This window comes from Halichoerus grypus, chromosome 9 (assembly GCF_964656455.1).
Source record: "Halichoerus grypus chromosome 9, mHalGry1.hap1.1, whole genome shotgun sequence".
In the NCBI taxonomy this organism is placed as follows: Eukaryota; Metazoa; Chordata; class Mammalia; order Carnivora; family Phocidae; genus Halichoerus; species Halichoerus grypus.
Window position 1 is genome coordinate 54,810,800 of NC_135720.1, and position 14,148 is coordinate 54,824,947.

General features: G+C 38.7%; 1 long non-coding RNA gene across 1 annotated transcript in view; it reads right to left on the reverse strand.

Moving 5' to 3' along the window:
- The window catches only part of LOC118538059 (uncharacterized), a 22,966-nt gene extending 8,859 nt beyond the window's left edge, over nt 1–14,107 (reverse strand). Inside the window, exons 1-2 of the long non-coding RNA XR_004918423.2 lie at nt 13,618–14,107; nt 6,914–7,013 (exon numbers count right to left, since the gene is read on the reverse strand). This is a non-coding gene — a long non-coding RNA (uncharacterized LOC118538059). The remainder of the gene's footprint in view (nt 1–6,913; nt 7,014–13,617) is intronic.
- Between the last annotated feature and the right edge of the window lie 41 nt (nt 14,108–14,148).

Genomic DNA, 14,148 nt, shown 5'->3' on the forward strand with positions numbered 1-14,148 from the left:
GACGTACCAGGAGCTCGTGGACGTTCTCTCATAGTTACTTCTGTTTCTCAGTGACCAGGAAACCAAGTGAGCAAGAAGGGTGGGGGAAGAAGTTTTGGGGTTATGGAAGGTACATTATCTTTCTGTACATTAGCATCTGCTGTAAGTGGGACAGTGTGACAAGGTCTGATCATTAGTCTGGATGAGCTATTGAACTCATCAAGTTCAGCGTGAACTAGAGGAATAGTTGGAGGGGTTATCTCCCAGCCCCACATGGCTATTGTGGGCATCCATGACACAAGCAGACACAATGGCAGCACTCTGCTCGGTACAACTGAAGGCCTTCCAGTATTAAAGCACACAGCATCCTAAGGAGAATCCACACCTTAAGTTGGTACCAGCTAATAATGTCACAGGTGTTATTTATCAGAGAGCTTCTAACCATGAAAATCAACTGAGAACAAACCACATAGAAATGGGATGTAGATTTTTGGTTTAAATCATGTTGGCAGAGGGAGCAGAAGAATTTACGTACAATTTTTCCAGAAATCTAACCATTTTTAGGATGAAGGGGAAGGAGTACAAACAGAACAGGCTAAAGGGATATTGAAAGAGGAGGTACGGAGTTGAACCTCACCATCTTCACACTTGTGGGTAGGGCTAGCACCAGCCCTCCTCAGTAGAACAGATACACGATTATCCAACACCTTGGTTTGCACCCAGGTGTTCTCACTTCAACAACAATAACAAAATACCAAAATCCCTCTACTAACCTCTATGTACATACCCTGTATGTTTGGTTTGAAATGTCTAGCAAACCACATTTTGTTCTCTCAAAATACTCTGATCAATCGAGACAGAAAGAAGAAACCACAGATATCCAAATAAAAAGTACCCCTGAAGCACAATATCACAGTGCCCTTAAAATTTAATTTCTATTAAAAATTGGGCTCATTTTCATCTCAGCCTAATTGTTTCCAGCCCTAAATCCCTTTGATTCATTTATCACTGGTAAAAGGGCAATAAGATGAGGAACTGGTTGTTTTCTTGTGTTAAAAATGCTTTATGGCTTTGTACACAAGATCTGTATATGCATAAATAAATAAAGCACCTTGTTCAGAAAGTATAAAGAATTTTAAGACGGAGAAAGTAGAGCACTGAACCAAATGCATGGCTTTTGTAAGCCTGAGGCCCTTTGCCTGCCCATGAAGCTGATCCTAGTCAAGAGTTATCCCTGTGACTTAAAAGAATTGGGGTGATTGTAATTTTCTGTCCTAAATTTTGTGGTCAGGAACGATCCTGAGAAGCAGCCTGAGGGGGAAAAGAAGTGGCTTAAAACGAGCCCATAAACACTCACCCCGGTCACCTAGGCAAGTTCCTAGAGGCTGCCGGCCCCATTTGCACAGCCTTCACTGCAATTGGAAATCTGGAGGCTTCCCGTTCCCCTCAGGAGCTCATCCTTTGAACTTGATTTGACCTCCATACAAAGCACCAGTATGATTTGCCCTGGACTCTGCACCTCTAGGAACTCATGGTGCTGAAATTAATCCACCATAAAGAATAGCATGATGCTCTCTCAGCACTTACGGGTTGAGGAATTTTCTCTCCCCTTCAACAAAGGAGCAGAAGGCAATTCAGTTGCTCTCTGCTCATCTGGATAAGCTTTGGATGTCATTTTGTTGCATTGCACGGAAGCAGAAGGACAGAATTGATTTGACAGAGCAGTTACTAAGTGAAATCCCCCAACCTAGCTGGCAAGAGCCATAAGAGAAACATACTAAGCAGACAATACAAATTATAAGAGCAATACATTATACATCAGGTACTTGAAACTCCTGGTTTAACCAAGGACATCAATATACATGTGGCATTGGATTGCACTAACTGGGTTCCACATTGCTATATGACACATGGTTATAGAAGAAATTAACCTTCAGAAATGGTGTTCCCAAATTAATATTATTTTTTAGCAAATGACAGCTTACTAAACTGTGGGCCATCAGTGGGCCAATTCCTTTATTTTTCTTCCTTCTACCAAAATTTAATACCTCCATATCAATAAAAAATACGAATAAATAGCAGTATCATATAGACTTATTATAATAAAATATAAGTTCAATTTGATAGAACTGTGTATTATTTCAAGTTCAAAAATCTTACAGTAATGAAAAGATGTTGCAAGACTGAAATATTACTTTAGCACTTAGTCATCTCACTATGAGTGTTACCATCATTTTAATGCTGGATTGTACATTTGCATGTAACATCAGCATGGTTTCAACATAATTTGAAGTTTTATTATTATGCTAAATTTGACTAGTTTTAAAACCTGCTAGCTATTAAAGATTGACAGGGAACTTTTTTCCCCCTGAAGAACTGATCATTTGTGTCTTGAACTATCATTTTTCCCTTTACTCTCTTTCAATTCAAGCCTTAGTGATCTTAATAAATATAATTTTATTTTATTTATAGGATTCCAAAACTATTTGTTTTTACATACTTTTATAGTAGGATTGTAGCCCCACTTGATATAACATGAGATGCTTTGAGTCATCTAACTTGTGATTACCACTCTTACTAAATATAAAATTATCTTCCAAATTATAGAATTACAAAACAATATCTTACATCTATTTAATACTTTATAGTTTAAAAAGCATGCCCACATATTATTTCATTTACTTTTTTCTTGAAAGAATCCCACTTTATGGATAAAGGTTAGAGAGGCTGAATCACAGTAAGTGGTGACACTCAACTTAAGCCAGTTCTTCCAAATCAGCCAGTGTGCTTGCATTTTGCCCACTACACAGACCATGGTGCTGCGTAACTTGAAGGGAACTAAAACGCCCCCAATCTTATTTCACTTAGCATAATCTCCTCCAGTCCCATCCATGTTGATGTTTACATGGATGGGACTGGAGGAGATTATGCTAAGTGAAGTAAGTCAAGCAGAGAAAGTCAATTATCATATGGTTTCACCTATTTGTGGAACATAAGGAATAGCATGGAGGACATTAGGAGAAGGAAGGGAAAAATGAGGGGGGGAATTGGAGGGAGAGATGAACCATGAGAGACTATGGACTCTGAGAAACAAACAGGGTTTTAGAGGGGAGGGGGGAGGGGGGATTGGTTAGCCCGGTAATGGGTATTAAGGAGGGCACGTACCGCATGGAGCACTGGGTGTTATACGAAAACAATGGATCGTGGATCACCACATCAAAAACTAATGATGTATTGTATGGTGACTAACATAACATAATAAAATTAAAAGAAAAAAAAAAAATGCCCCCAATCTGAACTAAAAGAAAAGTCAAAGTCAAAATGCTGGTTACACGTCTGCTGAATTTGTTGGTGACAGCACGGGGAAAACTATCTAAACATGAACCTTTCTTCTCCAGAACCATCAGCAACTCGCTTGAGTTTAAATGTGGTTTACAAAGAAAATGTGTAATTAAATGTAATCCTCTTAAAATGGCTATATGTTTATATAAAGAAAGAGCACGACCCAACTTCTTGGAGGCAGTTTAAATAATTCTTTAAATTTTGGATCTGTCCCCTATCATTTCAGATATTTCCATGTCTTATTTGTGATCTCTCCAGAAATTTTACTGAGAAGACTTCCAAGCTTTATGTGCCACCCCCCCAACTTATAGGTAAATTAATTTAGTGTCCCCTTGTAGTGCTGTTTCTCTCTCTCTTTTCAAAGATGGAATAAAACTATATGCACGGTGAAACTTTGTAACTGGAAACATCTTCAAATAGTAGCCAGTGAGGTCTCCAAGATACAAAACATATCTTTTGGTGCAGTGTAAGTGGACATTTGTGAAGAACAGGGTATTACTATGGGATAGAAATTGGTTCATCTGAGATCAAAGTTTAGCCAATATATGAGCACAATATTTTTCTGAGAAAAGGAATTTCTTTTCAAACTCCCCTACTAGTCTATATCTGTTTGGGAACAGTGCCTGGCACATGGTAGCTGCTTTGTAAATATTTGTTGAGTCTAAGGAAAGTAATTGCATCTGTTCTTGAATCCATATCTGAATTTTAACACTGATTCCCCCTCCCAATTGGACTTCGATCGTGCAGTGCCATCGGTAGTTTTCTCACGGAATAAAATTAAAGGCCTGTAATAATATCATATTTTTCTACATATCTTTTTTTTTCTGCATGATACAGAACTATTCTATCTTTAAGTGACTTCAAAGCCACATTTTTCTTACTGATATTGTTGAACTGAGTTTAAGCAACACTTGTCCAAAATGCACAGTTATTAGTTTTCAGGTTCCAAGATCATTCTCTGGGTTTGAAAATCTGCAAGCTGATTTAGCTTAGTGCCTCTTTGTGTTGGAAACTTGCGATGGATTATTGTGTCCCCTGAGAGTAATTCTATTTTAAATGATAAATAATATAACAGTTTTTGTATTTCATGTTTCTCAGAAATATAGTTTGTAGAGTGTCTAACCTCACCTAAAGCCAGATTCCATACTTTTATTCTAATTATATTTTTACTGTGCAAAAACCATTAAGTACTCATTAAATTTATTTTTGAGAAAAAGGAATAAAACGTGCAGGAGATATGAAATGGGAAAACAGTGGTCAGACATGTGCAAAACACATCTTTTTAGAACCTGTTATTGATCTCATCCTGTTCTTATACCCTCTTCCCTGTGATGGCAGAAAATACTTGATCCTGACACTTAAAAGTAGTTTCTTCCCCTTTTAAACAGTCATTTAAAATAATTCTGTCAGTCTTTCTGCTTCTCTCCTTGCTCTAGGTGCAGAGGCAAGTTTACAGGGCCTCGTGGAAGAGCAGGAGCGGTGTTTTGGCCTCTCTCTGTCCTCTGAGTCCTCCCTGGATGGACTGCAATGTTGCTTGGCCCCTTGGTCTCTGGGGTGCTGGGCTGATGGCCCCAAGAGTGTGGCTGGTCCTGCCCATGCCTCTGACATTGAGGTCTCTGCCTTCTTCCTCCATTGCACCCTGACCCCAGGCATTTCTCACCATCAGACCACTCAATGTTTCTAAATGAATGAATGAATGAATACATCTCAGGCTTAAACCATCGTCTCTTCTCCTCCTTCCAAACCTATCTTTTCCAACTTGTTCCTGTTCATCACAAATCAGCTAGATGGGAAGAGGGAGGAGAGGTAGGTGGGAGGGATGAGGCTGGGCAGGGGAGTGAGGTGTCACTATTATGATGGAGAGGTCACCATAATTCTAATAAAGTGATCTAATCTAGTAGAACATTAAGTATCATTTTGTTGTTATTTATTCCTTTTATTAGAAAAATAATGTGATCATATTATAAGTAAGTTGGAATAAAGTAAATAATAAAGACAATAATTCCACTACTCCAACCTGACTTCTATTAACATGTCAGTATATATTTCTTCTGTTATTTTCCCCATTCATAATAACTTAAGCTGTAAAACAAATTTTAAAATATTTAGCATTTCTTCTATTGGAGAATAATAGTACTTGAAACAAATGCACTCGATTATTCCATCAACTAATATTTACTGAGTTCCAAATATATGCAAATCACATGCTAAGTACCATGGAGATATGAAAGATAATTCAAACACACTTCCTACCCCCCAGAAACTTACCACCTAAAAGGAGAAATAGACTTGTACATAAATATGCAAAAGCTAGCAAGTGATAAGAGCCATAACAGAGTTAGAGACTAACTGCTCGGGAGAATCACATTTCTGTAATTTCACTTTGAAACATGTGGGAATCACACACCAATACATAAACCATTAATAATGTAAGTACTAAATGCCAAGGCATTTTTAATGATTTCATCTTATGATGGTCATTAATAGCAATATTTTCTACTAGATTTTTTTGCTATTCAACATACATTTTCTAGGTACTGAAGTTTTATTTATTCATTAAAACAGTCACATGAAGTCATCTGTGAGATTTCCCGACTCACTTTGGAATGCTTTGTTGCTTTTAGATGCCATTTTCTGAGCTTATAATATATTCATTACACTTCTCTTCAGATAACTTGATGTAGTTGATGTAAAAAATACTAAGAAATCCCTAAGTTGTGGTGGGCAGTACAACTGAGTACGAAGAGTTTTGTACATGGCATGGAAGCCAAACTGGTGTTCTGTCCGAACATACGCTTTCCCAAAGTATTTCTATTCTTCCCAGACTTTAGAGACTCAATGACTCTAAAATCCATACCTTGTCAAATCATGACCTTGTTCTCCTAGGAAAGTGTGTGACAGTCTTGGTGGTTTTCAAACCAAATACCATCAACCGTTTTGTGTGGTTCTAGATTGTACCGAATATCTTTGATTTGGACTAAAAAAATATTTCATCTTGTTTACCAGTTTTTATGCCAAATGATAAAACTGCTGGTGGCAGGCTCATACATATTTTATTAGGTTTTATATATGCATTAAGCTCAGGAGGTGTCTTATTTTCATGAATTTATTACAACAATTTAAGTAGTAGTAATAATAATAATTTGCATTTAAATAATTCTTTTCTCCCGAGAACTCTGAGTGCTTTTGCACATCAATTAATGCCTGATGGCAGTGTCATTATTCCCAACTTTATTTTATTATTCCATCTTTATAATGTGTTGCTCTGGGTTTTTGTTTCTAGCTGATGTCAATTACCGGGCTGGCTATTATCAGACCTCACATTTACCTACAAGATCAGCCCTTTTTGAGGATTAATTACATAACAGAATGATTCTGCTCAGTAGAAACTCTATGAAGTTCTGCTTTCACCAGATACAGATTACAAATCACCCCATGGCTTCACTGTCCATCAAAATCTTATCTATACCATAGACGACATGTTACCAAGAATTGCCAAAAGTTATTTTTCTATCATTCACAACTTTTCCTTTATAACCACCAAATGCCTCATATAAAGAAGTTATTTACACACTACAAAAAAAAATAGTACCTTTGAAATTGTCTTCCTCGGGGTTGTTGCATTTCTCTTCTCTAAAAATAGAGGTGCTTAACTGGGGATTCGTAGACAGGGTTCGAGGGTCTGTGAATATCTAGAAAGTCCCAAAAGGGAAAGGACAAAACACAAGAGAGGTCATCACAGTGGTTGGAGCCAGACTTTTGAACCTGCTTTTCTGGGGGTACTTGCTTGGGCCTAGGATCCAGTTTTGTTTTGAGGAGCCAACCGGGGCCCCAATTTGAGGGGTCTTAGGGAATTGATTGTGAATTCAGAGTTACTTCTCTGATCATCTTTTCACATTTTTTTAAATCTTTTTTTTAAGATTTTATTTATTTATTTGAGAGAGAGAGAATGAGAGACAGAGAGCATGAGAGGGAGGAGGGTCAGAGGGAGAAGCAGACTCCCTGCTGAGCAGGGAGCCTGATGTGGGACTCGGTCCCCGGACTCCAGGATCATGACCTGAGCTGAAGGCAGTTGCTTAACCAACTGAGCCACCCAGGCGCCCCATCTTTTCACATTTTTAAAAAAACCATAATTCTGTTATGCTTAGCTCCTTATGATAAATTCATTCTCTTTGAAAAGATTTCCTAAAAGATGAGGAAATCCTATTACATGCTTCATCTAGGGTCTTTGTTTGTTGTTGTCAATATTTAAAACAAATAATTCACAAATGCAACTCTTCTGTTTTAGAATGAAAGCTACATGAGGAAGAATAGACAGAAGGAATATCAGGCCTCTATCAGTTTTTGACATAATAGTCACTGTATGCATGTTTCTGCCAATCCCAAGATGGTAAATTACTGTAACTTAGCTCTGCCAAGTGCCCGGTTTTTAGAATCTATACTACTGCATATTTCATGAGTTTGCTTTTGAAGCCAATATCTCATTTCTGGCTACTCCAGGGAAACCCCAAACCACTGGAAATTTTAGCATGTGCCAAAGTCTTACAATTTACAAATTTTGTTTGAAACATCAGTCTTGTGTCTGCTAGAGTCCATCTATTTAAAATGGGCAAATACATAAAAAAATAAAACTACCTCTTAGCTATTTCATGTGTTCATAGGCTGGTTCAACAGACTAGGGAATTTTGATGATTGAAATTCTAATAATTTTTATTGATTACATACCATGGGCAGAGCACTGTAAGGGGGATAGAAAAAATGTCCAATTAACGTACCAAAAACTTGATGCCAGACATTTTTTAAAAACATGGTCTCTAAACGTTAAGATAATCCTGTCAACTACGAATTATTATCCTGGTTTTATAGACAAGTAATTGAAGCTCAGAAAAGATTAATAAATGATTGGAATTCACCCAGCTTTTTAAATATAAAACCATGGTTCAAATTGATCTGCTAATTCCAAACCCTCCCCCTACTCCTTTGACTGCCTTCATAATTCACTGTCTTCTTAAAGTTCTGGGTCACTTTTCATTTAGGAGTTTTACCCTTTGGTAAAAGCTCATTTTTAAATGAATCAATGGTAAGCCAACATTTTTTATGGAGCTTCTCCATGAATTTAGAAACAGATATTGTTTAGATAGACACTGTTTTAACTATTTTTTTTAAGACTGTGGGCTTTGGGACACAACAGTAATATGAAAGATCACATCCCTTTGCTTTGAGATGTTTCTCATTTTTTATTTAGCCAAGATATAAATACCTGTTCAGTGTATAACCTGTTTAGTTATTTTGAATAAATTAACCAACTGAGTCAGTTTAAAAAGCAAAATACCCATTAAAATGACTAAAAAAAAAATTTCATAATACCAAATGCTAGCAAGAATGTGAAATAATAGGAACTCTCACTCATTGTTTGTGGGCATGGAAAATGGTACAGCCATTTTGGAAGGCAGTTTGGCAGTTTCTTACCAAACTAGCATAGTCTTACTACGCAATCTAACAATTGCAGTCCTTGGTATTTTCCCAACCTGCATACAAATGTTTATAGCAGATTTATTCATAATTGCCACACACTGGGAAAAAGCAAGATGTTCATAAAATGGTGAATGGATAAACAAACTGCGGTACATCCATCTTATGGAATATTATTCAGTGACTTTAAAAGTGAGCTATTAAGACTCAAAAAAAAAAAAATTGAGGAAACTTAAATGCATATATCTTAGTGAAAGAAGCCAGTCTGAAAAGTCAATATTCTATATGATGCCAATTATATGACAAGTTTGGAAAAGGCAAAATATGGAGACAGTAAAAAATATCCATGGTTGCCAGGAGTTAGGGAGGGGAGGAAAGAAAGATGAATAGATGGAGCACAAGGGATTTTTTAGGGCAGTTAAACTATTTGGTATGATACTATAATAGTGGGTACGTGACATTACTAAAGGAAAACTCTATTTCCTCTCCTCACTACACTAGACACCAAATGGAGTCGGGGGTGGGGAGAGTTCCCACAGTAACCAGTTCTCCAACTCTCCAGACACCAAATGGGTGTCCTACAATTCCATTCTGACACTAACTACCCAGAGTTCGTGCAGACCCCGCAAGTTAGGTCTCAGTTCCACAAGAGTACCTCTTTACTTCAGAGGCCAATCACAAGTAGTGGGTCCCCAGGGTCACACTTCTGTCTGACTTGGCTATAAATTGGGGTTCCCCCACCTTGCCCTCAGGTTTGATAATTTGCTATAATGATTCACGGAACACAGGGAAACACATTTACTGGTATGTTATAAAGGATATAATGAAGGATACAAATGAACAGCCAGATAAGGAGGTACACAGGGCAAGGTCCAGAAGGTTCCTGAATGCAGGAGCTTCTGTCCCTGTGGAATTGGGGTGTGCCACCTTCCCAGTATATGGATGTGCTCACCAACCTGGAAGCTCTCCGAACCCCTTAGTTTAGGGATTTTTATGGAGACTTCATCATGTAGGCAAGATCAATTATTCATTCAGTCTCCAGCCCCTCTCCCCTCCCCAGTAGATGGAGGGTGGGGCTGGAAGTTTCAAGTTTCTAATCATGGCTTGGGTCTTTCTGGTGACCAGACCCCATCCAGAAACTATCCAGGAGCCCACCCAGAGTCATCTCATTAGAGCAAAAAATGTTCTTCTCACCCAGGAAATTCCAAGGGGACTAGGAGCTCTGTGTACAATGCTTCTATCATCCCCATCACACAGGAAATCACAAAGGCTTTAGGAGTGCCATGTCAGGCATTGAGGGTCAAACACTAAGTATTAGAAAAAAAGATGCCCTAGCACCCCATCACTAAGGAAATTATAAAGGTTTTAGAAGCTGTGTGTCAGGAACTAGGAAAAAAACACCAAATATATATTTCTTATTGTGTCACAGGAGGATACACAACATTATACATTTGGCAAAACCCATAGGACTATACAATACAATGCTGAACCCTAATGTAAATTTGTTAATAATAATGTATCAATACTGGTTCTCCATTGTGACAAATGTATCACGCTAATGCAAGATCTTAATACAGGAGAAACTGTGAGCCAGGGAGAGAGGGGTATATAGAAACTTTCTATATCATCTGTTCAATCATTGGCAAACCTAAAACTGCTCTAACAAAACAAAGCCTATTAATTTTTTAATGTTTTTTTATTAATATTTAATCTTCTAAAAATTTTAAAAAGATTTTGTTTATTTATTTGAGAGAGAGAGAGAGAACATGTGCATGCCAGTGGGGAGAAGAGCGGAAGGTGAGGGAGAAGGAGGGGGAAAGAATCCTCAAGCGGACACCATGCTCAGTGCAGAGCCCGACATGGGGCTGGATCTCACCACCCTGAGATCATGACCTGAGCCGAAACCAAGGGTTGGATGCTTAACCAACTGAGCCACCCAGGTGGCCCCTTTTATTAATTTTTTTAAAAAAGGAAAAGAAATTTAAAAAGTCAATGAGGTTGGTTGTGAAACTGGTCAATGAAAAATTTGATGAAACATTTAACGAGAGGAACTTAGGTATAGAAAAAGTCTAATTAAATCATTGTTTAACAATCCATGTTTGATCAGAACTGTCTGCCTTGAGACCATTCCAGAAGCAGCTATCGTCTCCATAAAATAAGAAAGTCTACACTGATGTCAACCATGGGCAGATATAGATATGAAAGATAATGCTACATACTTTTAAAACCAGTGACTCCCTGAGGTCTTGTTTCATTTTCACAAAACTTATTCTATCTGAACTTTGAAATCTCATTGAGGCTTTGTCCAAATAGTAAAAGCAGTCTAGGGTGCCCATAGAGAAAGGTAGAAATAATTATGTCAATTTAAGCTACGTGAGCCAGAGGTTTTTTTTAATTTTATTTTTAATTTTTTTTAAGATTTTATTTATTTTTTGACAGAGAGAGAGACAGTGAGAGAGGGAACACAAGCAGGGGGAGTGGGAGAGGGAGAAGCAGGCTTCCTGCAGAGCAGGGAGCCCGATGTGGGGCTCGACCCCAGGACCCTGGGATCATGACCTGAGCCAAAGGCAGACGCTTAACAACTGAGCCACCCAGGCGCTCCTCGAATTCTCATTTTAAATTTTATAGAGCTATTATTCATATGTCAGTGATAAGAAACTTACATATAAAATTATGTTTTAATCCTAAGATGCATTATAGTGAGGCTTTTAGGTTTTGTTCAGTCTCCTCTTTCTATGAAACGCAGACTCAGAGAAAACACAGACTCTATCAAATGCCAGTTCTCAAGTCTTAGGATTTTGACTCCACTACTCTTTTCATAAAAATATACAATCTTTATATGATTTATAGGCCTTACAGGCATCTTATTCTGCTAGGTAAGGAATGAGTGTGTCCTACAACTGCTGACTCCGTAACCATGCCTCTGGAGTCTGGCCTTCCCATCTGCAAAAGCCAGAATCTGGGCTCTACTGTTTTAATAAATATGTTTTTAAATTACTATAAAAGTAACATATAATCATTGTAGAAAATTTAACAGAAGGAGAAGCAGGAGGAGGAGTGGGAGGAGTTGGAAGAAGGGGAGAGGAAGAAAGGAAGGGAAGAAAGGAGAAAAAAAAGAAAAATCATTTACAACCTCACCACTCTGAGGTAAGGAAGGTACGCATTTTAGAGCTTATCATCATGGATGGTTTCTAATATTCTACACACTCTTGTAACTTGCCTTTTTCTACTTAACATCTTTCCATGGGAAGCAGTGTAGCTAGAAAGAGAAGGTAGCAGAAACTTGTAGGTAGTGGACAAAGGTGCAAGCTCTGGAACTAGAATTGCCTGGTTCACGTCCTGGATCAGCTCTGTGGCTGTGTGACCTGGAGCAGACCGCTCCGCCTCTCTGTGTCCTCAGTTTCCCATCTATAAAATGGTGATGACAGTAGTAACTATTTCTTCATAGGGTCCATTATGGGGATTCAATGGCTTAATATATCTAAACCACTTATAACAGTGCCTAGCACAAAAGTATACTCTGTATCAGGGGACAAGAGGAAAGAACTAGAAAGTAACTATTTTAGCCCTTACTGGGCTTATGGTTTCTGGTGGAACTCCTCCACCCTACCTTTGTGGCACGAAAGCAGTCATAAGAGAGTGAGTATGGCTGGGTTCCTATTAAACTCAGTGGACACTGAGTTTGAATTTCATATAATTTTCACACGTCATGACATATTCTTCTTCTTTTGCTTTTTTTCGACTGATAAAAAATGTAAAAGTCATATTAGCTCTTGGGCTGTACAAAAATGGACAGTGGGCTGGGCCTTTATAGCCCAGTTTACCAACCTCTGTTCTATATAATAAATTCACATTATTATATTTCTAATATTCCTACAAAACATTTTTGTAAGTAGACTCCAGGCTCAACATGGGGTTCTAACTCTCGATCCCAAGATTTAGAATGGCAGGCTCTACTGACTGAGCCAGCTAGGAGCCCCTCTACAGCTTTTTTTTTTTTTTTGGCTGCTTAGAACAAGATTGTTTGGATGTTCTATAGTTTACTTAGTCCCCTATGGTTAGAATTTAGCTTATTTCCACTGTTCTTTATTATAAGCTATTCTCCAATGCATATCCATGCATAATCTTTGTGCACATTTATTATTGTACCTACATCTTAAAATGTATTTAGTGGTAGCTACCAATTGGCTGGCAGAGCACCTAGAAAGAAACAGACTCTGAAGAAGTAGCCCTGAAAATTAACCTTGTTTAGTTATAACAAATTTCAAACATGTTAGAGAAGGAGCTTATCAGTATAATGTATATTCATATACATAGAACTTACTATGTACCACATCCCATTCTAAGCCTTTTACATATATTAAATCATTTAGTCCTCAAAACACTCCTATGAGACATAGGTGCAATCATGATCGTTATCATCATCATCCCCATGGTACAAAAGAGGAAACCGAAGCACAGAAAAGCTAAGTAACTTTCCAAGGTCACACAGATAGCTGGTGGCCGAGACCGGTTTCAAACCCAGCCTGTCCAGCACTAGGCCCCATGTTCTTGAACACTGTGTGGCCCTGCCCCTTCCCTGGAGGGATTTGGCGAGTGTGCACTTCTAGGTACCTACCTGATAAATGTACCTGTTGTCTTTTTCATGTTTAGATCATGTTTGGCACGCACAATCGACCTCATACTCTAATATTCGGCACAAATTGTATCCCACAATGGGACATTTCGAGTGGAAACTGAATATCCATCTAACCTCCTTCCTCTTTTGTCCTCCAACCCTTCCGCCCATGCCAACTCTTCATTAATTTGCCCTGCATTTCTTACCCAAAATAGGTGTCCTCAATGAATAGTAAAGATTGATTGGAGCATACTTTCATATCTTGTTTTCCAACTTATGGTCCCAAATCTACCAAATTCACTTGGCAATTTCTGGTGGAGCTTCGCTTTAAGTGGAGGGCCCTGAACCGCCACGGGAATGCACATTTCGGATAAGTACCCTCCTTCTTTGAAAACAAACAGTGGCTTGTGTCAAAAGTCTCTCCCGCGTGGCCCCCGCAGCAACAGGGCTGGCTTGGGTGGCTTGTGCCGACCCCTAGCCGGGTTCCCGAGGACGGTGTCCTGCGTCAGTGTGAGCCAACCTGCCAGCCTCCGCCGCAAGGCTCGGAAGCTGAGTTGCGCGCTCTCCTGGCCCTTCCTGCTGGTGCTGAGATGCGAGCGAGTGTCCCAGAAAGGAGTTATGCAAGTGGGTCGTCCGACTTTGAGGGGAATGAAATTCTAGTTCTCATTTTTATCCTGCTTTATCTCCCTGCTGGGATCCTACTGCTGGAGTTATCCCCATGGAGATGAGCCACCAAC